Source organism: Hemiscyllium ocellatum, chromosome 12 (genome assembly GCF_020745735.1).
Source record: "Hemiscyllium ocellatum isolate sHemOce1 chromosome 12, sHemOce1.pat.X.cur, whole genome shotgun sequence".
Taxonomy (NCBI): Eukaryota; Metazoa; Chordata; class Chondrichthyes; order Orectolobiformes; family Hemiscylliidae; genus Hemiscyllium; species Hemiscyllium ocellatum.
The window spans coordinates 9,966,530-9,991,836 of record NC_083412.1 but is presented as its reverse complement, the minus strand read 5'-3'; the positions used below and the strand labels follow the sequence as shown (position 1 = coordinate 9,991,836).

General features: G+C 44.6%; 1 long non-coding RNA gene across 1 annotated transcript; it reads right to left on the bottom strand.

Moving 5' to 3' along the window:
- Positions 1 to 1,407: 1,407 nt before the first annotated feature.
- Positions 1,408 to 24,870, bottom strand: LOC132820930 (uncharacterized). The gene is made up of 3 exons (XR_009645257.1): positions 24,698 to 24,870; positions 14,275 to 14,343; positions 1,408 to 1,577 (listed from the first exon to the last, which is right to left on the bottom strand). It is a non-coding gene; the product is annotated as an uncharacterized LOC132820930 (long non-coding RNA).
- Positions 24,871 to 25,307: the final 437 nt, after the last annotated feature.

Below are 25,307 nucleotides of genomic sequence, written 5' to 3'. Positions count from 1 at the left end.
TCGAGTATGTGATCTGAAATTGTTGAATTTAAAAAAAAGGAAGTTTGCAAAACACCCTCTTAATTTCTCTGTTATTTCCTTTTGGTGCATCCAATCCATCACTAACATCTAATTTGGCTGTTTTCATTTGCTGTTCTCCCTTTTTGTATTTTCTTAACTTTTTTTTTCCCATTGCCAAGTTCACCCATTGCTCCTGAAAGCCACGGACCTGCAGAATTATAATCTTCCTGCAATGACATCATCAAACAGCGGCAGAGAATCTTTCACAAAGAATTTTTGACTTTTCTACTTTCCTCATTAACGTATGTTGGGTGCAAAATTGTCTCAATGGCAAGACAAATGGTTCACACAGTTCATGAATGTTTTGCAAGAGGAAGGCAATTTTTATTGGGGTCCTGCAGCATTGAGGTGAGCGTACCTTGCAGTTCCTGACCTTATATGCATGACTTTCATTCAGGGAGCATGATTAAGAAGCCTCCACCTTGACATGGAAAATATCCAGGTGTTTGCTAGTTGTCAAGCCTATTCTATATCAATGAAATTTACATGTCCTCTGCAATGTAGCAGACAAAATGTCAGCTTGAGATGAATGATCAAATGTATCTCGGAATGACGATTAAATCTAGAAAAAAACCATAGAAATGGCATGAGAGGCATAGAACAAAGAAATATTAGTGCACAGATTGGTGAAGTGAATTGGGCAGGTAAGTGGGCAGGAGGAAAATGAATAATTTCTTCGGGAGCTGAGACATAGAGGATCAGACAATGAGAGTTTATATTTGAACCATCTGTACACCAGTTAGATTGAGGTTGGAGCCTCTGTAGATGATTTCATTGGCTGTATTATAGGAAGAAATCCATGGAATTCATGAGGATATTTTTCAGCAATTTGTCGAGGATTGGAATTTTAATAATAACAATAAATTGGGCTTGGATGTTTTTTTAATCATGTCAGTTGTACAGATGAGGGTGATTAGAGATGTTTCAGGTGTAGGTAAGATGAGACAACCAAGTAGAGATAGCAGATATATTTTGTTTAGCAGTGTGGTGAGCAAGTGCTGAGGAGTTGATATATATGGAGGATAGTGCCTGAAAAACTGGTAGAAGCAGAAACCTGCATCGTTCTAAACAGATCTGTATGTGAGGTATCACAATGTTCGGGTTTATGAACCAAGAGCTGAAATGCATGATGATGCCTGGGAACAGTCAATGGTCCAAAATACCACATTCTGTCTTCCAATTATTTCTATGTTTTCATCATTCCAACAGAGGTATCATTTATGATCTGCAAATCCAAAACATTGACAGACATTTCTCACATCGATTGGATCTGTTGCCAAAATAATTCATCATGTAGGATCTCTTGAACGTTTTCTGATGTTGAGGCAATTCAGATTAAGAGTGATTTTGTTCACTTGCCTGATGTTCCTGGCCATTGAAATGTCCCTCGTACGTTAACACCAAGCTGACACCTATCACCGCTTCTTCAATTGCCTGTTCCAATCTCTCCCGGTAGAATGTCGTCACCTTATAAAGGTCGCAATCATTGAAGTTTTCAAGGCACTGGTAGACAGGATCTGTGAGTATAAAGTGTATAAGTCTTTTCAACATATCCTACAAGTTACAGTCTTTAATTTATTGGTATAATTTTCATTTAGCCAACCCAACAAATTCACTTAGTTTTCATGGAACAAAAACTGTTGAAGTAGTATCATGGGCACGAATGATTATGACACCTTCACACTATCTTGCAAAGTTAAAGTCATTCTTCTTCCATCAAGTTAAAGGTAAGGTTCATTTCACAAAAGGTGTTGATCATTGTAAACTGTGTTATCACTGACAACAACTTTGAAGAAACAAAACTTTGGAATTTCCTGCGACTTTTCTTGGTGAAAGGACCTTTATTTAATGATTCACTTGCATTAACCATAGAAATCCTTCATAACATTGTGGGACACGCAATGCATGCCATGGTCAATCTTGGCACAGAGTTGGCAAGGAAACTTTGGGTGGCATCATTTCTATGCCCTCAAAGAGACTTAAAGTTCACACAGACATAAACAAATCAAATAAGTAAGTATACCAGTTAGAAACATCTGAAAAGACCCTTATGTTACACAAGCAGTTAAACATTTTGAAAAGCTGCTAGACAACACAGACAAGAGAAGTCTACATGAGATATTGAAAATACATCTGAATGCCACGTGATTCCTCAACAGCGGGTATCATCCACAATGATGCCCAAATGGATGATTTGCTCAATTTTGTTTTGCCTATGTTCTCATTTGCCCATTCTTTCGAAGGATGAGCTTTTAATTAGTAATAAGCAAAAAGATCCATTTACAATCAACGTGAATGTCCTCTGATGTGTGATGCCATTACAAGTCTCTCAGAATCACACTTTCAGCCCATAGGATCCATACTCTCTCTGTAGATGCACAATTAAATTAGTCACATTCCCTTGGCTGGAGAGTCTTCTTAACAAACCACTGTTTAATTGCCATGGTGGCTCAGTGGTTAGCACTGCTGTCTCACAGTGTGAGGGACCTGGGTCCAGTTCCCACCTGGGTATCTGTCTGTGTGGAGTTTGCACACTCTCCCTGTGGGTGTGCTCTGGTCTCCTCCCATATTTTAGTCAGGGGTAAATGTATGGGTGAGTCCCTCTTTGGAGGTTTTTTGTGGACTTTTTCCACACTGTAAGGAATCTAATTCCCTTTTGAATGTGCCAACTGAATCTGTTTACCCCATACTCTCAGGGAGTGCATTCCACTTTGATGGGAGAATTTTGAAAAGCTATTTTCTGATGTCACTTTTTTGGCTGTGTTTACCTCTGATTTCAATCGTATTCTCAATCCTCTCAAGAGTATTAACAATTCCACCCAGTTTACTCAGCGTGCACTCTCATGCTTGTGAACAGCCAAGTTAGACCTCCTGCCAACCTTCCCTTTTCCAAAGAAATCAGGCCTCATTTCTCCACCCTCCCTCAACAACGGAATTGTCTACCCTGAAGCTATTCTTGTGACTATTTTCCGCACCTTCTTCAAAGTCTTTCTATCACACCTGAATCGCCTTGTCCAGAACAGGGAAGAATACTTCCAATGCTTCCAAACTAATATGAATTTGCTTCATTTATATTCAAAGGAGAATGCCAAACATGGAAGGAGGAAATGACACCGAAGATGACTAATTCTGTCAAACAAATCTTCAATGGCTAAAACCACTTCAGGAAATTCTAGTCTTTGAAATGTCCAATATTTCACACTCTCTACATGACAGGATACTTATAACAAGACGAATTGATTCTCTAACCAGTTGAAATAACTGCTCACAGGTCGATATCCCATCACCAAGTCACCCCTTATTTTATGGACTCTTGAGCATCTAGCTCAGACCAGTCCCTGGAATGTGAAGATTCTCTGAACGAACACGTGAAAAATAAAAATAAAATGAGGAGATTCACTGAATCACCTGTTTTTTTACCTTTTTCACATGTTTGTCCATTTTCTCCACGCGTCTTCTCATTCCCTTGCTTTCATGTCTGTTTCTCACAATGTGACTCTCCTCATTCTTTCTTGGTCGATATTTCCTTTGCTTTTTACCTCTAAATCTCTGTCACTCCTTGAAATAACTCCACAGAGACCAGTATCCTGTCTCTCCTGCTTATACTTGTCAGCCAGGGCTCCCTGATTGGCCCAGGTCAACAGCCACAATCAGGGATCTCTTACTCAACGCGATCCACGTGGCCCTCATTCCAATTACCACATCCCTCCGCGCACCTCACCCAACTCCTGCCCTTTCTCTTGTCGCTTACCTGGAATATTTTCACTTTTCCTGATAAACAGCTTGTGCTCAAAATGTCGACGCTCCTGCTCCTCGGATGCAGCCTGACCTGCTGTGTTTTTCCAGTGCCACACATTTGACTCTGATCTCCAGCATCTGGAGTCCTGACACTCTCTTATATTTCCATCTCAGTTCCCTTTCCTCCAACTCTGATGCACACCGTGGTGGCATGTACCAGACCGCAGGCCACCTCTTACACCCAGAGAATATCGGGAGAGTTTCCCCTGCTTCTTAAGGGGGTAACATTATCGAAACTACATCCATCTTAGACTCTAAGGTTTCCTTGACATGAGAGAGAGAGGGGGAATAATCCATGGTTTCTGACAGTTCTTTCTGGCTGTTCTGAGGGCCAGGTATGCTTTGCCCCTGTCCCATTTGCGAGATAGCACTTTATTGTGGTGCACATGTTAGCTCAGGACTGCCTTGCTTGCCTGAACTTTGAATGTCATGTGTCCAGACCTCACCTCTTACCAACGCAGAGCCTTTTTTTTATTGAATTCCGGCAGTGTGGAAGCAGGCCCAATAAGTCCACACCGACCCTCCGAAGAGTCACCCACCCAGACCCACTCCTCTACATTTACCCGTGATGTACCTACCCTACACATCCCTGAACACTCTGGGCCATTTAGCATGGTCAATTCACTGAACCTGCACATTTTTGGATTCTGGGAGGAAACCAGAGCACCTGGAGGAAATCCACACAGACACGGGGAGAATGTGAAAACTCCATAAAGTCACCCATGATTGGAATCGAACCTGGGTCACTGGTGCTGTGAGGTAGCAGTGCTAACCACTGAGCCAACATTTCTGTGGTTCTGACACCAAACTTTGTCCCCTGAAGTAAATTATCTCTCACTTAGAGGAGGCAAGTGGCATTCCTGCTGCCTTTTCACCCTCCCCATCAGATCTGGAAATATCAGGTTTAATCTGATGTGGAGTCTTCTCCCCATCACTGGAGCGATCCCTGCAGTTTGTGAAGGGTGGCCCTATAATCAAACAGGAACTGGAGCATTTTAGTAGTGAATTACGGCAGGCTGTTTCTTTGATCTTGCCTTCAATGTTTGGACTGCTCTTTCCACCAGACCATTGGATGATGGAAGCTATGAAGGTGTCTGAACATGCTGAATCCCATTTGAAAGGCAAATCAGGGCAGGACTTATACACTTAATGGTAAGGTCCTTGGAGTGCAGGTTCATCGTTCATTGAATGTGGAGTCTCAGGGAGATAGAATGATGGAGAAAGCGTTTGGTATGCTTTCCTTTATGGGTGAGAGCATTGAGTATAGGTGTTGGGAGGGCATGTTGCGGCTGTACAGGACATTGAATAGGTCACTTTTGGGTTACTGTGTGTAATTCTGGTCTCCCTCCTATAGGAGGGATGTTGTGAAACTTGAAAGGGTTCAGAAAAGATTTACAAGGATGTTGCCAGGGTTGGAGGATTTGAGCTACAGGGAGAGGCTGAATAGGCTTGGGCTGTTTTCCCTGGAGTATCAGAGGCTGAGAAGTGACCTTATAGAGGTTTACAAATAATGAGGGGCATGGATAGGGTAAATAGACAAAGTCCTTTCCCCTGGGGTGGGGGAGACCAGAACTACAGGGCACAGGTTTAGGGTGAGAGGGGAAAAATATAAAAGAGACCCAAGGGGCAACTTTTTCACACAGAGGGTGGTGCGTATATGAGGGAGCTGCCAGATGAAGTGGTGGAGGCTGGTACAATTACATTTAAAAGGCATCTGGATGGGTATATGAATAGGAAGGGTTTAGAATGAAATGGGCCAAGTGCTGGCAAATAAGACTAGATTAATTTAGAATATCTGGTTGGCATGGATGAGTTGGACTAAAGGGTCTGGTTCTGTGCTGTACATCTCTATAGCTCTATGCCTTTAGGAAATGTATGACCACATGGTGGCTCAGTGGTTAGCACTGCTGCCTCACAGCACCTGGGACTTGGGTTTGATTCCAGCCTCAGGTGACTGCCTGTGTGGAGTTTGCACATTCTCCCAGTATCTGCGCGGATTTCCTCCGGGTGCTTTAGTATACTCCCACAATCCAAACCAAAGGAGCAGCCATGGGCCCCAGTTATGCCTGCCTCTTCGCAGGATATGTGGAACAGTCCATCTTCCGCAGCTACACTGGCACCACCCCCCACCTTTTTCTCCGCTACATCGATAACTGTATCGGCGCTGCATCGTGCTCCCACGAGGAGGTTGAAAAGTTCATCCACTTTACTAACACCTTCCACCCCAACCTCAAATTTACCTGGACCGTCTCAGACTCCTCCCTCCCCTTCTCATTTCTATTTCGGGTGACCGAATCAACACGGACATTTACTATAAACCGACCGACTCCCACAGCTACCTAGACTACACCTCCTCCCACCCTGCCCCCTGTAAAAACGCCATCCCATAGTCCCAATTCCTTTGTCACCGCCACTTCTGCTCCCAGGAGGACCAGTACCAATACCATACAACCCAGCTGACCTCCTACTTCAAAGACCGCAATTTCCCCGCAGACATGATCGACGATGCCCTCCACCGCATCTCCTCCACTTCCTGCTCCTCCGTCCTTGAGCCCCGTCCCTCCAATCGCCATCAGGACAGAACCCCACTGGTCCTCACCTACTACCCCACCAACCTCCATATACATCTATTATCCGTCGTAATTTCTGCCACCTCCAAACGGACCCCACCACCAGGGATATATTTCCCTCCCCTCCCCTATCAGCGTTCCGAAAAGACCACTCCCTCCGTGACTCCCTCGTCAGGTCCACTTCCCCCATCAACCCAACCTCCACTCCCGGCACCTTCCTCTGCAACCGCAAGAAATGCAAAACTTGCGCCCACACCTCCTCCCTTACTTCCCTCCAAGGCCCCAAGGGATCCTTCTATATCCACCACGAATTCACCTGCACCTCCACACACATCATTTACTGCATCCGTTGCACCCGATGTGTCCTCCTCTATGTTGGAGAGACAGGCTGTCTACTTGCGGAACGTTTCAGAAACACCTCTGGGACACCAGGATCAACCAACCCAACCACCCCGTGGCTCAACACTTCAACTCCCCCTCCCACTCCACCAAGGACATGCAGATCCTTGGAATCCTCCATCGCCAGACCATAGCAACACGACGGCTGGAGGAAGAGTGCCTCGTCTTCCGCCTAGGAACGCTCCAACCACAAGGGATGAACTCAGATTTCTCTAGTTTCCTCATTTCCCCTCCCCCCACCTCGTCTCAGTCAAATCCCTCGAACTCAGCACTGCCTTCCTAACCTGCAATCTTCTTCCTGACCTCTCCGCCCCCACCCCACTCCGGCCTATCACCTTGACCTCCTTCCACCTATCGCATTTCCAAAGCCCCTCCTCCCTACCTTTTATCTTAGCCTGCTGGACACACTTTCCTCATTCCTGAAGAAGGGCTTATGCCCGAAACGTTGAATCTCCTGCTCCTTGGATGCTGCCCGACCTGCTGCGCTTTTCCAGCAACACATTTTCAGCTCTGATCTCCAGCATCTGCAGTCCTCACTTTGTCCTTTCCTCCCACAATCCAAAGATGTGCAGGTTAAGTGAATTGGGCGTGGGCATGGTAAATTGTCCACAGTGTATAGAGACTATGCATTAGTCAGGGGTAAACATTGGGTAGGGGAATGGGTTTGGGTGGGTTACTCTTTGGAGGGTTGGTGTGGACTTGGGCCAAATGGCCTGTTTCCACACTGTAGGGAATCTATGTATCTGTCGGGTTTCTATGATTCCACTTGAAACCCCTGCTGGTAAATGACGTCCCATTGTCTGTGACCAATGCTTCATGTATTGTGGAGATGCTGGTAGCCTTTCAGTCATTATCGTTGTGTTTGTGAAATGAACACTATGTATGTCCAAACAATTTGACCAACGACGTTACGCCCATGAAAGGGCCAGCACAGTTGACGTGTAGCTACATCCAGAGTTTACCCAGCCATTGTCATGATGGCAGGGGGGCGCGAGCGAGCTGCTGGCAGTAGTTTTGTCCTTGTTGGCACTCTGGGCACTGTCCCACTAATCCAGCTATGTCAGTACCCAATCCTGGCCACAAAATAACCTCTCACCAACATCTTTATTCTGGAAACTTCTGAACGGTACTGATGGAGTTCAGCCAGTATCTGGCAGTGACCTTTACTCAGGACTATCACACTTACTCCCTGTAATAAAATGTCGTCCTCTACGGTGATCTGGTCTGTCCGGGTCCAGAAAGGTTTCCATTCTGGTTGTGATGGCTCTTTGGTTTCCCCCATTGCCACCTGCTGTTTTAGTTTTGCCACAGTTGGATATTGTCAGCAATGACCAGAAGGGTGTCCAGAAAGTTTCAAACCAGAATAGACTCTTCCAGGGGCGGCACCAGCGGTGGTGTACCTGCCAGTCAGAGGTGGCTCAAGGCATCCGCATTTGCCACTTGTTCTCCTGGACGGTGGTCCACACTTAATGGTACGCACTGAGTATATGGGCCTACCCCTGAGTTCAACTTGAAGCCACAGCCTTGTCTTCTCTAAGTAGCCCTAACAAAGGTTTATGGTCCATTAGTATTACAAATTTATGTCTGTAACATATTGGTGCAACTTTCTCAAACTAAAGGTGATGGCTAAATCTTCTTACTCCATCTGGACGTGTTTTCGTTCGGCATCAGCCAAAGCCCAGGAAGCGTACATTATCAGGTGCTCCTTTCTGTTGGGCCACTGGTGAGTCACACCATCCCAAGACCGTACAGGGAGACATTGCATATCAGCACCACCTCTCACTTGGATCATAATGGGCCAACACCTTAGATGACAGCAACTGCTTTTTCACTTCACAAAAGGCTACTTCTTAGCTGCACGACCCTTGTTCAATAGGAAGTGTAAGATTGCCAATATGGATGCCAGCTTATGTATGAATTTTTCTGTAATAATTCACAAACCCAAGGAAAGACCGACGCTCCAGTACAGATGTGGGAGCCAGGGTGTCTTTGATCACCCTCCCTTTGTCTTACACAGGGTGTAAGCTGGTTTTGTCAACTCTGTCGCCTAAGTAGATCACTTAGAAAGCCTGGAAAACAGATGTTTCCCCTTCTAAGCTGTAATCCCACCTGGGAGGAACATTTAAGCACTATGTCCAAGTTTTCAGAGTGCTCTTTATTGGTCTTCCTGATGTTTTGCAAATGGTCTTTATCAGTTATTAGCAAGTCTTCCAGAGAAATGGCAACCTGGGATAGAGCTTGTAAAATGTTCTGCCTGGTCCACTGGAAAAGGGCACAGGCTGATGATACACCAGATAGCCATCTTGCGTATCGGTTGAGCCAACCAGGGTTAATCTTTCTCAGTCAATTCCACCCCATCAAGCTTGGCCCAAGGCTTTTTACGACAATTGGTGGTATCTGCATCAATTATTTCTCATAGGCGAACAAAACGAAGCTCTACCCTTAATCTGTAACAATTCGCCAGGACATATTCTCAGTCTGGCTGAGGTATTGCGTGAACTTAAGGGTGGGATTGCAAGGCAAATTCCTGAAGAAGGGCATATGCCCGAAACATCGATTCTCCTGCTCCTTTGATGCTACCTGACCTGCTGCGCTTTTCCAGCAACATATTTTTCAGCTCAAATCAGGTTAAAGACTGTCCTGGAGTGACTGCTACAGCTGCGTTGGTATTGAGCTCCAGAAGAACTGGGTGACCCTTCAACCAGACGTTTATTTTGCTTGGTGATGACTTGACTGCTGCTCAGCAATGGAACTGTTCCAAACCAGCTGTAGGTGGACATCCCAGGGTGTGCACTGCCTGGATTCTCTTACTCAATTCAGCCCTACCGGGTCTCCTTTAGGGCCTTGTGTCCTTATACCTGCAGCAACTACAATAGTCTGCCAGCCTGGATCCGACATAAAATGAAAACCGTTTGGGAGAGGCCCAGTTTTGTTTTTGGGGTTTTGTAGACCTAGAGCCACCTCTGTTCATGATATGTCCCCAGTGAAGCGACACAATGGACCTGAGTGAGGATACGCAATTGACCTGAGTGAGGCGACACAGTGGTCCTGGGTGAGGCTACACAATGATCCTGGGTGAGGCTACACAATGATCCTGGGTGAGGCTATACAATGGTCCTGGAAGAGGGTAAACAATAGTCCTGGGTGAGGGTACACAATGGTCCAGGGTGAGGCAAAACAATGATCCTGGGTGAGGGTACACATTGATCCTGGGTGAGGGTATACAATTGATCTGGCTGAGAGTACACAATGGTCCTGGGTGAGGCTACAAAATGATCCAGGGGGAGGGTACACAATAGTCCTGAGTGAGGGTACACAATGATCCTGGTTGAGGGTACACAATGATCCTGGGTGAGGCTAACGAATAAATCTGGGTGAGGGTACATAATGATCCTGGGTGAGGGTACACAATGATCCTGAGTGAGGGTACACAATGGTCCTGGGTGAGGCGCCACACTGATCCTGAGAGAGTGCACACAATTGACCTGGGTGAGGGTACACCATGATCCTGGGTGAGGGTACACAATGGTCCTGGGTGAGGCTGTACAATAATTCTGGGAGAATGTTCACAATGGTCCTGGGTGAGGCTGAACAATGAACCTGGGTGAGGGTACATAATGATCCTGGGTGAGGCTACACAATGGTCCTGGGTGTGGATACACAAAGGTCCTGGGTGAGGGTACACAATGGTCCTGGGTAAGGGTACACAATGATCCTTGGTGAGGGTACACAACTGACCAGGGTGAGGCTACACATTTATCCTGGGTGATGGTACACAATGGTCCTGGGTGAGGGTACTCAATGATCCTGGGAGAGGCTACACAATGATCCTAGGTAAGGGTAGACAATGATCCTTGGTGAGGGTACACAATGGTCCTGGATGAGGCTACACAAGGACGGGGGTAAGGCTACACATTAGCCATGGGTGAGGGTATACAATTGACCTGGGTGAGGGTACACAATGATCCTGTGGGAGGGAACACAATGATCCTGGGTGAGGGTACACAATGATCCTGGGTGAGGGTACACAATGATCCTGGGTAAGGGTACACAATTGACCTGTGAGAGGGTACACAATGATCCTGGGTGAGGGTACACAATGATCCTGGGTGAGGTTACACAATTGACCTGTGAGAGGGAACACAATGATCCTGGGTGAGGGTACACAATGGTCCTGGTTGAGGCTACGCAATGATCCTGGGTGAGGGTACAAAATGGCCCTGGGTGAGGGGACACAATGATCCTGGGTGAGGGTACACAATGTTCGTTGGTGAGGCTACACAATGGTCCTGGGTGAGGGTACACAATGATCCTGGGTGAGGGTACAGAATGATCCTGGGTGACGCTATGCAATGGTCCTGGGTGAGGCTACACAATTGCCTTCACTCAAGCATTATCTCTCAAGCTCATTCAGTCTGGTGAGGGGGTCTTTTCCATCAGCATTCCCTATAATGCAAATGCTCCACTTGCTGCATTTTCCAATGATAAAGATAGTTGTAGCATCTGTTTAAAGTCCAGTTGGACTTCAGCAAGTCGGCACTTTTGCACGGTTACATATTTTTTATCCCACATACCAATCCATCTCTCAGTTTCTCCCTCAGGGTTAACCAAAATTACATTTTAACCTCGTCAAAAAGCTTGATTTGAATTCCCCAATTCTCTAACAGCTGAGTAAAACCAATTGCATCTTGGAATTAGTGGAGGCGTGGTGTTGTAAAATTCCTTAACTCAATCCATCAAATCTTGATAGGTTTTAGTATCCGGTGCCTCTGGGGAAGTTAGACTTCTAATAACTGAAAATGCTACAGGTCCACAAGCAGTCAGAAGGATTTCTCGTTGCTTTTCATCTCCCCCAATGTCATTTGCACGAGAAAGATACCGCATTCTTTCCACATACAGGGCCGAGTCTTTGACAGCAGGATCAAACAAGTCAAGCTACCTTATATGATGCCTTAAATATTTAACCTAACTGAAAGATGACTATCGAGAGTGAATTTTCTTCAGGTGCATACTGTTTTCTCTAGTTGCCACTGAAATAACAGCACAGAGGCCATTGAGTCTCCCTTCATTTACACGTGCATGGTATAGGGGCTCTGACCAGCCAGCTCAGAGCCAGTCCCTCCAGCAAGGAGGCTGTCTGAATCTCCTATTTATGTTTGTCATCCAGGGATCCCTGACTGACACAGGTTAACAGCTCCAATCAAGGGTCTAATAGTCAATGAGATCCACCTGGCCCATGGTCCAATCACTACACAATATAGATGCTGATTGGAGACGAGTGTCCCTGGAGAAGGAGCACAAGCTGTTCAGGGAGAGGTGGGCGCCGCAGGGAGTGGAGTGCATTATTTCCCCCTCCAACTCTATTTTGATTTAGTCCCTGCCCTCCCCTTCACTGTTTGATCACACAGCATTGCACTTTGATGTGAAGGGCACTGCTTGTCACTGGCCACTTGGGTGTTTCCTTTCTTCCTGGTGGTGAAAATTAAATAAAGACTTGTGCACTTTGTGTCTCTCACTGCGTCTCACGCCTGCACACACACCATGGGTGCTGGGGAAAAAACAAGTACTACCGCAGTTAGGCGGTAGTGCGCAGGTTAATTAAAAAAAAGATAAAAGAAAAATTTTTTAAAATTATAGATGCTGATTGGAGCCCGGGTGTCCCTGGAGAAGGAGCACGAGCTGTTCAGGGAGAGGTGGGTGCCGCAGGGAGTGGAGTGCATTATTTCCCCCTCCAACTCTATTTTGATTTAATCCCTACCCTCCCTTTCACTTTTTTGCTCACGCAGCATTGCCTTTTGATAAGAAGGGCATTGTTTGACATTAAAAATGTGTTGCTGGAAAAGCTTATGCCTGAAATGTCGATTCTCCTTCTCCTTGGATGCTGCCTGACCTGCTGCACTTTTCTAGCAACACATTTTTAAGCTCTGATCCCCAGCATCTGCAGTCCACACTTTCTCCATTGTTAGACACTGGCCACTTGGGTGTTTCCTTTCTTCCTGGTGGTGGAAATTGAATAAAGATTTGTACACCTGTTGTCTTTCACTGTGTCCCAAACCTGCACACACGCACAACATGAGTGCTGGGGAAAATAATAAGTTAGGTGGTAGTAGAGTGGGTGGGTTTTGGGGGTGGGGGTGGGATAGTCCACAACTACAGGGAGTAGGTTTAGGTTGAGAGGGGAAAGATATAACGGGCAGTTTTTGCCCACAGAGTGGTGCATGTATGGAATGAGCTGCCAGCGGAAGCGGTGGAGGCTAGTGGAATTGCAACATTTAAAAGGGATCTGGATGGTGTATATGAATAGGAAATGTTTAGAGGGATATGGGCCAGGTGCTGGTTGGTGGGACTAGATTGGGTTGGGATATCTGGTTGGCATGGACGAGTTGGACCGAAGGGTCTGTTTCTGTGCTGTACATCTCAATGTCTCTATGACTCTATGTCATACAACTGATGCAGTTTATTGAAAAAACCTAGATTGCTGTTAAGCCTTTAATCACTTTGAATGGGTTTCAGGTTTCAATTCATTAATATGTAAATCCCAGACCTTCTTTCAGGTCACATTCCTGAGATAACTTAAGGTTTTATGTTAAAAAAAACTCAGACAATGTATTAAAGGTGTGAGGCTAGAGTCTATCTGTATTCCAATCTTGAGTCAGACTATTTCCAAAGTCGGAATTTATAAAACATCACATGGAATGATTGGTTACAGATTGTGTGCTTATTGAACAAAATAGAATGTATCCGAAATTACAAATCTGCAAACACAAATTCACCCCATAGACATATCTGTGTGTCTGCAAGCATGTGAGGGAGAGAGAGCATGAGAAAGAGAGAGAGAGACAGAGACTGTGTGTGTGTGTGTGTGTGTGTGTGTGTGTGTGTGTGAGAGAGAGAGATAGGGAGAGTGTGTGTGCCTGTGTGTGTGTTTGCTATATCAATTGACTCATTTATTTTCTCCTCTGGAATATGATGCTAATTTCAAAAATGCTGTCCATAAAATTTACAAATCACCATGCACAACCGCGTTCACATCCTTCTGTTCCATACCCTGCAGTCTCTTTCCCATTAGTTTGCCCTCCCTCATGCTGGCACCCATAGCTTTCTGCTCCAACCGGCCTGAAAGAGGCCATTATCTCAAACAAATCAATGTCTTCAGCTCCTTCCTATTATTGTGGATGGTCCCAACAGCAATGGCCAGTAATCCACATTGAACTGTACTGAGCTTTAATGATGTTAGACCGAATATTGTTGACAATAGGCAATAGTTCTCGAATTGAGCTGTCCTAGAGTACAGGTGCAGAATATAGAATTGGCACTCTCCCATACTTCAGACTTAACTTCGAACTAGTGATACTCAAAATATTTAGTTTCATATCATCTCCTGGGTCATCTGGAGTATCCTAGCTAATTTGGACCAATTTCTTGGAACCTCTTATTTTGTACTTACCTGTGTCCATTTCGATTTCACTGACTGGCTGCTTGTCGTCCGCCATGCTCTTTTTTGTTCAGCAAATTTCTGTGAAGATATGAAACAGATGATGGTAACACATGAAATTAGCATTTTATCTACTTTAGATGATTGCCCAAGTAATTATATTTTACTTTGGCAATCCTTTGTCTTTGAGCTGCACTACACAATGTCATTTTTGTGCCTAAATACTTCCTTCATCGACCACACATAAAGATTGAAACCAGATTATTTCCCTTTGTTACACCCATTTGCTGGAGCAGTATGCTCTTAGAGCTGAAAATGTGTTGCTGGTTAAAGCACAGCAGGTCAGGCAGCATCCAAGGAACAGGAAATTCGACGTTTCGGGCCAGAGCCCTTCATCAGAGCTCTGGCCCGAAACATCGAATTTCCTGTTCCTTGGATGCTGCCTGACCTGCTGTGCTTTAACCAGCAACACATTTTCAGCTCTGATCTCCAGCATCTGCAGACCTCACTTTTTACTAGTATGCTCTTAGATACCTTCATGTTAATCCTCTAACATTGAAAATTCCTTCTTTAATCTGAAGAAAAGCATGTAATTTCCAACACTTTATGGTTTATGGAATGCTTTGGTTCATTTAGTTTTAACTTCCAAAGTTAACTTCCAATGTCTTTGCAGCATCCTTGAACAGGGGTGAGGAGCTGGAGGACTGAAGATTAGCTAATGTCCCCTTGTTTAAGAAGGGTAGCAGGGATGCTCCAGGTAACTATAGACCGGTGAGCCTGACATCAGTAGTAGGGAAGCTACTGAGGGATAGGATCTATTCCCATTTGGAAGATCTGTGATCGGCAGCATGGTTTTGTGCAGGGAAGGTCACATCTTAAAAAACTAATAGAATTCTTTGAGGAGGTGACAGTGTTGATTGATGGGGGAAAGAGCTGTAGATGTCATATATATGGACTTTAGTAAGACATCTGATAAGGTTCCCCATGGTTGGCTGATGGAGAATATGAAGTCACATGGGGTCTGGGGTGTATGAGCTAAGTAAATAGAGAACTGGCTAGGCAACAGGAGACAGAGAGGAGTAGTGGAAGAAAGTTTCTCAAAATGGAGACCTGTGCCCAGTGGTGTCCCACAGGGATCCGTGCTGGGGCCACTGTTGTTTGTGGTATATATAAATGGTCTGGAGGGAGGTAGGGGTGGTCTGATTAGCAAGTTTGCAGATGACACTAAGGTTGGTGGAGGAGCAGGTAGTGAAGGGGACTGTCCGAGAATGCAGCAGAATATAGATAGATTGGAGACTTGGGCAGAGAAATGGCAGATGGAGTTCAATCTGGACAAATGTGAGGTGATGTATTTTGGAAGATTGAACTATACAGTAAATGGAAAAGCCCTGGGGAAAATTGATGCACAGAGTTCTGAGTGTTCAGGTCCAATTGTACCAAAAGGATGTGGATGCTTTGGAGAGAGTGCAGAGGAGGTTCACCAGGATGTTGCCAGCTATGGAGGGTGCTAGTTATGAAGAAAGGTTGAGTAGATTAGGATTATTTTCATTAGAAAGATGGAGGTTGAGGGGGCACCTGATTGAGGTTTACAAAATCATGAAAGGTGTAGAAAGGGTGGATAGCAAGAAGCTTTTACCCTGAGTGGGGGACTCAATTACTCCGGGTCATGAGTCCAAAGTGAGAGGGGAAAAATTTAAGGGAGATATGCGTGGAAAATTCTTTATGCAGAGTGTGGTAGGTGCTAGACAGATACACGAATGGGCAGGGAGCAGAGGGATCTTGATTTTTAGAAAATCAGCAGCAGGTTTAGATAGAGGATCTGGATCAGCAAGGCTTGGAGGGCTGAAGGGCCTGTTCCAGTGCGGTAATTTTCTTTGTTCTTTGTTTTTTGTTTAATGCAGAAATGTGGCGCAGGGATGGACAGGACTGGCAGCTTCATCTTCTGGAGTACAGATACAGTAGAAATGACAGAAAGGGAAGCAAGAGAGAATGGGGAGTGGTGTTTTTAATTAGGGATAAAATTACAGCTGTACTGAGGATATTCCCGAGTGATTGTCCGGTGAAATTATACAGGTAGAGCTGAAAAATAAGAAAGGGATGATCACCTTGTTGGTATCGTTTTATAGGCCCTCCAATAATCCGTGGGAAATTGAGGAGCAAATATATAAAGAAATCTCAGATGTCTTTTAGAATAATAGTTATAGCAGGAGGGGATTTTAAATTTCCAAACGTTGATTGGGACTGTCATAGTGTTAAGGGAGGAATTTATTAATGGTGTACAAGAGAACATTTTTATTCAATACTTGAATGTGGAGAAGGAGCGATGTTTGACCTGTTAGGAAATAGGGCAAGTGACTGAGGTGTCAGTGAGGAAGTACTTTGGGAGCACTAATTGACCATAATTCTATTAGTTTAAAAATACTTATGAAAAAGGATAGACCTGATTTAAAAGTTAAAGTTCTAAATTGGAGTAAGGCTTACTTTGACGGTACTAGACAGGAACTTTCAAAGGTTGATTGAGAGAGCCTCCTTACAGGTAAAGTTACAGTTGGGAAATAGGAAGCATTTAAAAATAAGAATATAAAGAGCTTAGAGACAGTGTGTCCCTATTAGTGTGAACGGTAAGGTTGGCAAGTGTAGGGAATGCTGAATGACTCAAGAAATTGAGGCTCTGGTTAAGAAAAAGGAGACTTATATCAGACATGTAATATTGGGTGAATCCCTGGAGGAAAACAGGGCAGTAGGAGTATACTTAACTAGGAAATGGAAGACGAACTTATGCCCGAAACGTCGATTCTCCTGCTCCTTGGATGCTGCCTGACCTGCTGTGCTTTTCCAGCAACACATTATTCAGCTCTGATCTCCAGCATCTGCAGTCCTCACTTTCTCCAAGGCTTTGGCAAATAGAGGAATCCAAAGAGATTCCAGAAGAGAAAAATAGTAAGTAGAGAGAGAATAGGCCCCCTTAAAGATCAACATGGTCACCTATGTGTGCTACAACGATAAAAATCACACAACACCAGGTTATAGTCCAACAGGTTTATTTGGAAGCACTAGGTTTCGGAGCGCTGCTTATTCATCGGTAGCTGAAGGAGCAGTGCTCCAAAACCTTGTGTTTCCAAATAAACCTGTTGGACTATAATCTGGTGTTGTGTAATTTTTAACTTTGACAACCCCATCCAATACCAGCTCCTCTACATTTTGTGTGGTGCCACAGGAGGTGTGTGAGATACTAAACAAATATTTTGCATCAGTATTTACTGTGGAGAAAGACATAAAAGCTAGGTAACTTGAGGAAATAAATAGTGATGGCTGAAAAAGAGTCCACATTACAAAGAGGAGGTGGCAAATGCCTTAAAACGCATAATGGTAGATAAATCTCCTGGACCTGATCAGATGTTTCCCTGAACTCTGTGGGAAGCTAGAGAAGGGGTTGCTGGGCTCCTTATTGAGATATTTGCAGCATCGACAGCTATGGGTGAAGTGCCGGAAGACTTGAGGTTGGCTAATATGGTGCCATTATTGAGGAAAGGCCATAAAGAAAAACCATGGAATTATAGACGTGCGTCTACATCAGTGATGGGTAAGTTGCTGGAGAACTTTTTGATGGGACAGGATTTACCTTCATTTCTAAAGACAAGGATTGATTAGGGATAGTAAACCTGGTTTGATCCATGGGAAATTGTGTCTCACTAACTTGATTGAGTTTTTTGATAAGGTGACAAAGAAGATTGATGAGGGCAGAGCGGTAAACATTGTCTCTATGGACTTCAACAAGGTGTTCGACAAGGTTCTGCACGGTACACTGGTCAGTAAGATTAGATCACATCAGATCCAGGAAGAGCTAGCCATTTGGTTACATAATTGGCTTGAAGGTAGGAGACAACAGGGTAGTGGCAGAGAATTATGTTTTGTACTGGACGTGGTGTGCCACAAGGATTGATGCTGGGCCCACTACTTTTTGTCATTTATATAAATGATTTGGATGTGAATCTCAGAGACATGATTTGTAAGTTTGCAGATGACACCAAAATTGCTGGACACAGACTGAAGCATAGCAGGTGGAGTTTAATTTAGATAAATATGAGGTGTTGCATTTTGCTCAAGCAAACCAGGGCAGGTCTTATACAGTTAATGCTAGGGCCCTGGTGAGTGTTACCAAATAAAGAGACCTAGGGGTGCAGGTGCATAGTTCCTTGGAGTTGCAGGTGGACAGGGTGGAGAAGACGGTTTTTAACATGCTTCCTTCATTGGTCAAAACATTGAGTTAGGAGTTGGAATGTCATGTTGTGACTGTACAGGACATTGGTGACATCACTTTTAGAATACTGTGTATAATTCTGGTCACCTTTCTATATTGCTAAACTTGAGGGGGTGCAGAAAAGATTTACAAGGATGTTACAGGAACTGGAGGGTGTGAGTGATAGGGAGAGGGCTGAATAAGCTGGGGACTTTTTTCCCTGGAGCGTTGGAGGCTGAGGGGTGACCTTATAGAGGTTTATAAAGCCATGAAGGGCATGGGCAGCATGAATATTCAAGGTCTTTTTCACCCGGGTGGACCAGTCCAAAACTAAAGGGGAAAGATTTAAAAAAAGACCTGAGAGGCAACTTTTTCGCGTAGAGAGTGTTGAGTGTATGGAACTAGCTGCCATCTGATTAAGGCGCAGCGCTCCAAAAGCTAGTGCTTCCAAATAAACCTGTTGGACTATAACCTGGTGTTGTGTGATTTTTAACTTTGTCCACCCCAGTCCAACACCAGCGCTTGGAAGTAATGGAGGTGATGGATGATTACCACATTTAAAATGCATCTGGATCAGTACATGAAGAGGAAGAATTTAGAAGGATAAGGGCCAAACGCTGGCAAGTGGGATGAGGTCAGATGGGATGCCTGATTGGCACAGATGAGTTGGACCAAAGGGTCTGTTTCTGTGCTGTATGACACTGTGATTCAATGAACAGATAAAAGAGCATTTTTTTAAAAAAAACCCATAGCTAATGATCTCCATGTACTAATCTAACATAGACCTACATGAAAAGGACTTTGTTTGAGTTTCCATTAAAATATTAGGTTTTCAATACACACAGGACCATCCAGCTGAGAAGTTTTTGTACAGCTTCCCTGGAATGCAGACAGATTCCCATAAAGATGTCACTACTTTATAATTAAAATTCCAGAACTGGTAGTTGTGTTCCCTTAGGAAAAATATGGTTACAATAATGGTCTGATGGGACAGACTTCCTGTAAATTCCCCAGTTAGTTTGGAATACTGCATCTCCTTGTTATAAGGAAGGGTTGTGAAACCCGGAAGGGTTCAGAAAAGACTTCAGGTCGGCACAGTGGCTCAGTGGTTAGCACTGCTGCCTTACAGCGCCAGTGACCCAGGTTCAAGTCTACCCTCAAGCGACTGTCTGCGTGAAGTTTGCAGATTTGTCTGCATGGCCTTCCTCCCCCAGTCCAAAGACATGCTGGCTAGATGAATTAGCCCTGGGGAATACATGTTTATGGAAGAGATGGTGGGACTGGGTGGGACGTTCCTTCGGAGGATTGGTGTAGACTGAATGGTCTGCTCCAAACTGTAGAGTTTCTAGTTACGAAAGATTTACAAGGATTTTGCCAGGGCTGGAGGATTTGAGCCACAGGGAGAGATTGAGACATGAGGGACATGCATACGGCGCATATTCAAGGTATTTTCCTCTGGATTAGAGGGATATGGGCCAAATGCTGGCAAATGGAACTAGATTAATTTAGGATATGGCAAAGATAAGTTGGACCGAAGATCTGTTTCCATGCTGTAAATCAGTGAGAGGGAAAAGGTTTAAAAGGGGCTGAAAGAGCAACTTTTTCAAAGGTGATGCGAATGTGGAAGGAGCTGCCAGATGGAGTGGTGGAGAATGGTACAGTTACAGCATTTAAAAGGCATCTGGGTGTGTATATGGATAGGAAGGGTTTAAGAAGGATATGGGCCAAGTGCAGAAAATGGGACTTGATTAATTTAGAATATCTGACCGGCATGGACGAGTTGGACTGAAGGGTCTGATTCTGTGCTGCACGTCTCTATGACTCTGGCTCTAATTAAAGAGAGAGGTGAGTCAGACTGTTCCAATTCATACAACCAGATGGGATATACCCAAAGTTATTACAGGAAGTGAGGGAAGAGATTGCTTCATCTTTGACGATGATCTTTGCATCCTCACTATCCACTGGAATTGTGCCAGATGTTTGGAGGGCGGCAAATGTTATTTCCCAAGGGAACACAGCTACCAATTCTGCAATATTAATTATAAAGTAGTGACATCTTTATGGGAACCTGTCTGCAATTCAGGGAATCTGTACAAAAGCTTCTCAGCTGGATGGTCCTGTGTTATTGAAAACCTAATATTTTAATGGAAACTCAGACAAAGTCCTTTTCACGCAGGTCTATGTAAGATTAATTCATGGAGATCGTTAGCTATGGGCTTTTAAAAAAAAACCTTTTAAATTCTTCTTATTCATGTACTGATCTAGATGCCTTTTAAATATTGAAATTATAATTGAAGAAAAGGAATAGGAATAATCCTGGGAATTACAGACCAGTCAGTCTTATGTGTGTGGTGGGCAAATTATTGGATAAGATTCTGAGAGACAGGATCGATGAATACTTGGAAAACCATAGTTTGATTAGGCTGGTCATGCCTCACAAACCTTATTGAATTCTTTGAGGCTGGAACAAAACGCATTGATGAAAGTAAAGCAGTGGATGTGGTGTACATGTATTTTGCAAGGATTTTGATAAGGTTCCCCATGGTAGGCTCATTGAGAAAGTAAGGAGGCATGGGACATAGGAAATCCTGCCTATCTGGATACAGAATTAGCTGGCCCATAGAAGACAGAAGGTGGTAGTCGACAGAATGTACTCAGCTTGGAGCCCGGTGAACAGTGATGTTCCACAGTGATCTGTTCTGGGACCTCTGCACTTTGTGATTTTTATAAATGACTTGGATGAGGCAGTAGAAGGGTGGGTTAGTAAGTTTGCTGATGACACAAAGATTGGTGGAGTTGTGGATAGTGTGGAGTGCTGTTGTCGGCTGCAATGGGACATTGAGCTGGGCTGAGAAGTGGCAGATGAAAAAGTGCGAAGTAATTCATTTTGGAAGGTCAAATTTGAATGCGGAAATAAAGACAGGATTCTTGGCAATGGGAGGAAACATAGGGATCTTGGGGTGCACGTCCACAGTTCCCTTAAGGTTGCCACCAGAGTGGACAGGGTTGTTAAGAAGGCATATGGTGCGTTGGCTTTCATCAGCAGGGGAATTGAGTTTACGAGCCTCAAGGTTACGCTGCAGCTTGATAGAGCCCTGGTTAAACCACACTCGGAATATTGTGGTATTGTATATGTGGTATTGTGTTGTCACAGTCTTAGCAGACCATAGGCTGCTCTCTCATTAGAGGTGGTGATTTAACCTGAGGGCCACCAGACCTCAGGCAGGAAAGAGAGTCTGAGAAGGAGAGCCCTTCATGGTAACCTCAAAATGGTGATGGGTATTGAACCCACACTGTTGGCATTACACTGCTCTGCAAACCAACAATCCAACCAACTGAGCTAAACCGACTCCCACACTTGGAATATTGTGTTCAGGTCTTTTTTAGATTAGATTAGACTTACAGTGTGGAAACAGGCCCTTCGGCCCAACAAGTCCACACCGACCCGCCGAAGCGCAACCAACCCATACCCCTACATTTACCCCTTACCTAACACTACGGGCAATTTAGCATGGCCAATTCACCTGACCTACACATCTTTGGACTGTGGGAGGAAACCGGAGCACCCGGAGGAAACCCACGCAGACACGGGGAGAATGTGCAAACTCCACACAGTCTGTCGCCTGAGTCAGGAATTGAACCCGGGTCTCAGGCGCTGTGAGGCAGCAGTGCTAACCACTGTGCCACCGTGCCGCCCACATTGTCTTGTCGCCTCATTATAAGAAGGATGTGGAAGCTTTTGAGAGGGTGCAGAGGAGATTTACGAGGATGCTGCCTGGACCAAAGGCCATGTCTCATGAAGAAAGGTTGAGGAAGCTAGGGCTTTTCTCATTGGAGCGAAGAAGGATGAGGGGTGACTTGGTAGAGGTGTACAAGATGTTGTAATTTGGAGATGCTGGTGTTAGACTGTGGTGTATAATACCAATCAGAAAGATGTTGTGAAACTTGAAAGGGTTTAGAAAAGATTTACAGCATGTTGCCAGGGTTGGAGGATTTGAGCTAGAGGGAGAGGCTGAACAGGCTGGGGCTGTTTTCCCTGGGGCATCGGAGGCTGAGGGGTGACCTTATAGAAATTTATAAAATCATGAGGGGCATGGATCAGTAAATTGGCAAAGTCTTTTCTCTGGGGTTGGGGAGTCCAGAACTACAGGGCATAGGTTTAGGGTGAGAGGGGAACGATATAAAAGAGACCTAAGGGGCAACGTTTTCATGCAGAGGGTGGTGTGTGTATAGAATGAGCTGCCAGAGGAAGTGGTGGATGCTGATACAATTGCAACATTTAAAAGGCATTTGGATGGGTATATGAATAGGAAGGGTTTGGAGGGATATGGGCCAGGTGCTGGCAGGTGGGGCTAGATTGGGTTGGGATATCCGGTCAGCATGGACAGGTTGGACCAAAGGGTCTGTTTCCATGCTGTACATCTCTATGAACATCAGGTTATAGTCCAACAGGTTTATTTGGAAGCACTAGCTTTCGGAGCGCTGCTCCTTCATCAGGTGGTTGTCAATCTGTTGGACTATAACTTGGTGTTGTGTGATTTTTAACTTTGTACAAGATGTTGAGAGGCATAGATAGAGTGGATAGTCAGAGACTTTTCCCCAGAGCAGCAATGGCTATCACAAGGGGGTATAATGTTAAGATGATTGGAGGAAGGATGTCAGAAGTTGGTTCTGTACAAGGAGAGTGGTGAGTGCATGGAATGCACTGCCAGCAGTGGTAGCAGAGTCAGATACATTAGGGACTGAGGACATGGAGGTCCTGGGCCTCCTTCACCGCCGTTCTCTCACCACCAGACGCCTGGAGGAAGAACGCCTCATTTTCTGCCTCGGAACACTTCAACCCCAGGGCATCAATGTGGACTTCAATAGTTTCCTCATTTCCTCTTCCCCCCACCTCACCCCAGTTCCAAACTTCCAGCTCAGCACTGTCCCCATGACTTGTCCGACCTGCCTATCTTCTTTCCCACCTATCCACTCCACCCTCCTCCCTAACCTATCACCTTAATCCCCTCCCCCACTCACCCATTGTACTCTGTGCTACTTTTCCCCCACCCCCACCCTCCTCTCATTTATCTCTCCACCCTTCAGGCTCTCTGCCTGTATTCCTGATGAAGGGCTTTTGCCCGAAATGTCAATTTTCCTGCTCCTCGGATGCTGCCTGAACTGCTGTGTTCTTCCGGCACCACTCTAATCTAGACTCTAGTTTCCAGCATCTGCAGTCATTGTTTTTATCTACATTTAAGCGACTGTTGGATAGGCACATGGATGATAGTAAAATTAAGGGTATGTAGGTTAGTTTGATCTTCGAGTAGGATAAAAGGTTAGCACAACATCAAGGGCCAAAGGCGTGTACTGTGCCTTATTGTTCTATTCCCAGTGTACTTAAAATAATCTACGCAGGCAGTATTTGTAGAAATATCAGTGAGGGGCGCTCTTTCTACTTGAAGGCAAATAATTGTGAGGCCCTTTGACATCTGAGTTTTGACTTTGTATAGGGATGAAGGCGATTCCTACGTGTTTTGAACATTTGGCCATTAAAAGCCCAGAAGATCATTACTGGCTGGAGAGGAGGGGACACGAAACTAAACTTTCCAGTCCGTTTGGAAAATAAAAGTCTCACCGACAGGAATTTGTTACGCTTGTGCCTCATGTGCACCCACATTTACACAGCCCGCTAGCAAAATGAATCAAGGTCTGAGGTTGAATCTGAAGACAGATTGATTTTCTGACTGGATTTGGGTTTTCAGGCGAACGTCCGCCTACTGTCAAAAACAGGGAGGGCTGGCCAGTGCTGTACGCTGACAGCTTAGGCAGCCTGTGTGTTTTCTCAGTGCAGTCGCTGGTTCTCCCTTCCAATATAATCAATATTTACAGTGTAGCAGGCTGTTTATTAAACAAGGATTGGATCTGAGTTACAAAGAACCATGATCCCGTCTGTTTAAACAAATTGCAAACTCCGACATGGAGACGAAACATATTTACATCAGAGTTGTTGAAATAACTAGAGTTCGTGACCCAGCACGGCCCTTGGATCTGTTTCAGCTCGATGCATAGACAGCAGATAGAAACTCTAATGGCTCTGCAGAGTGGAAAAATCACGCTCACAAACCAGCTGCACCCTTGATTCTAGAACCATGGGGGAGAGACATGAGGAGAAAAATCAAACGAAATCAGAATTTAAACTTGGAACCTTACCGTCATCCCGAAAAAGGATTCTTTTTGCCTCTTCACTTCCTTGTGGAAGTTACTTCCAGGTTATTTCATTGGAACCAATTGAAAATAAGTTGCTGGATTTGTTTGAGCGAGTTGCAGTTTGAGATTGGCTCAGTTCCTTGAGCCCTACCTTCGATATGAAGCCTCCTGGCTGCCCTCAAGTGGGATTATAGCTCCAACATTCCTCACTTGCTTTAGTTACAGCCCATTTGCTGGAATCTAACACAACCGGTTTGACAACACACAAGGTTATATTTTAAAAAAACACGTTTATCAAGTCGGTCTTATTTTATAGTAAAAACTAATGAAATGGGTGGAAATAAATTTTAAAATTCCGCCTGAATTTTTGTCATAATTATCTCGAGTTCTCAATCTTTGAATATTGTTCTCTGATTTATTTCAAAAATGTACTTTATACATAAAAATATGTTTATATACATACACAGTCACTAAAACAGTTTGGTTCTGTGGAGTAGCATATCAAAAAGTAAACAAACATTGGAGTTGGACTCCGTCTAACGAATAAGCCAAAGGCATTGCTGACTTGTACAAGAGTGTATCTACAGGTATTTGATGCACCGGGTGGGTCCAA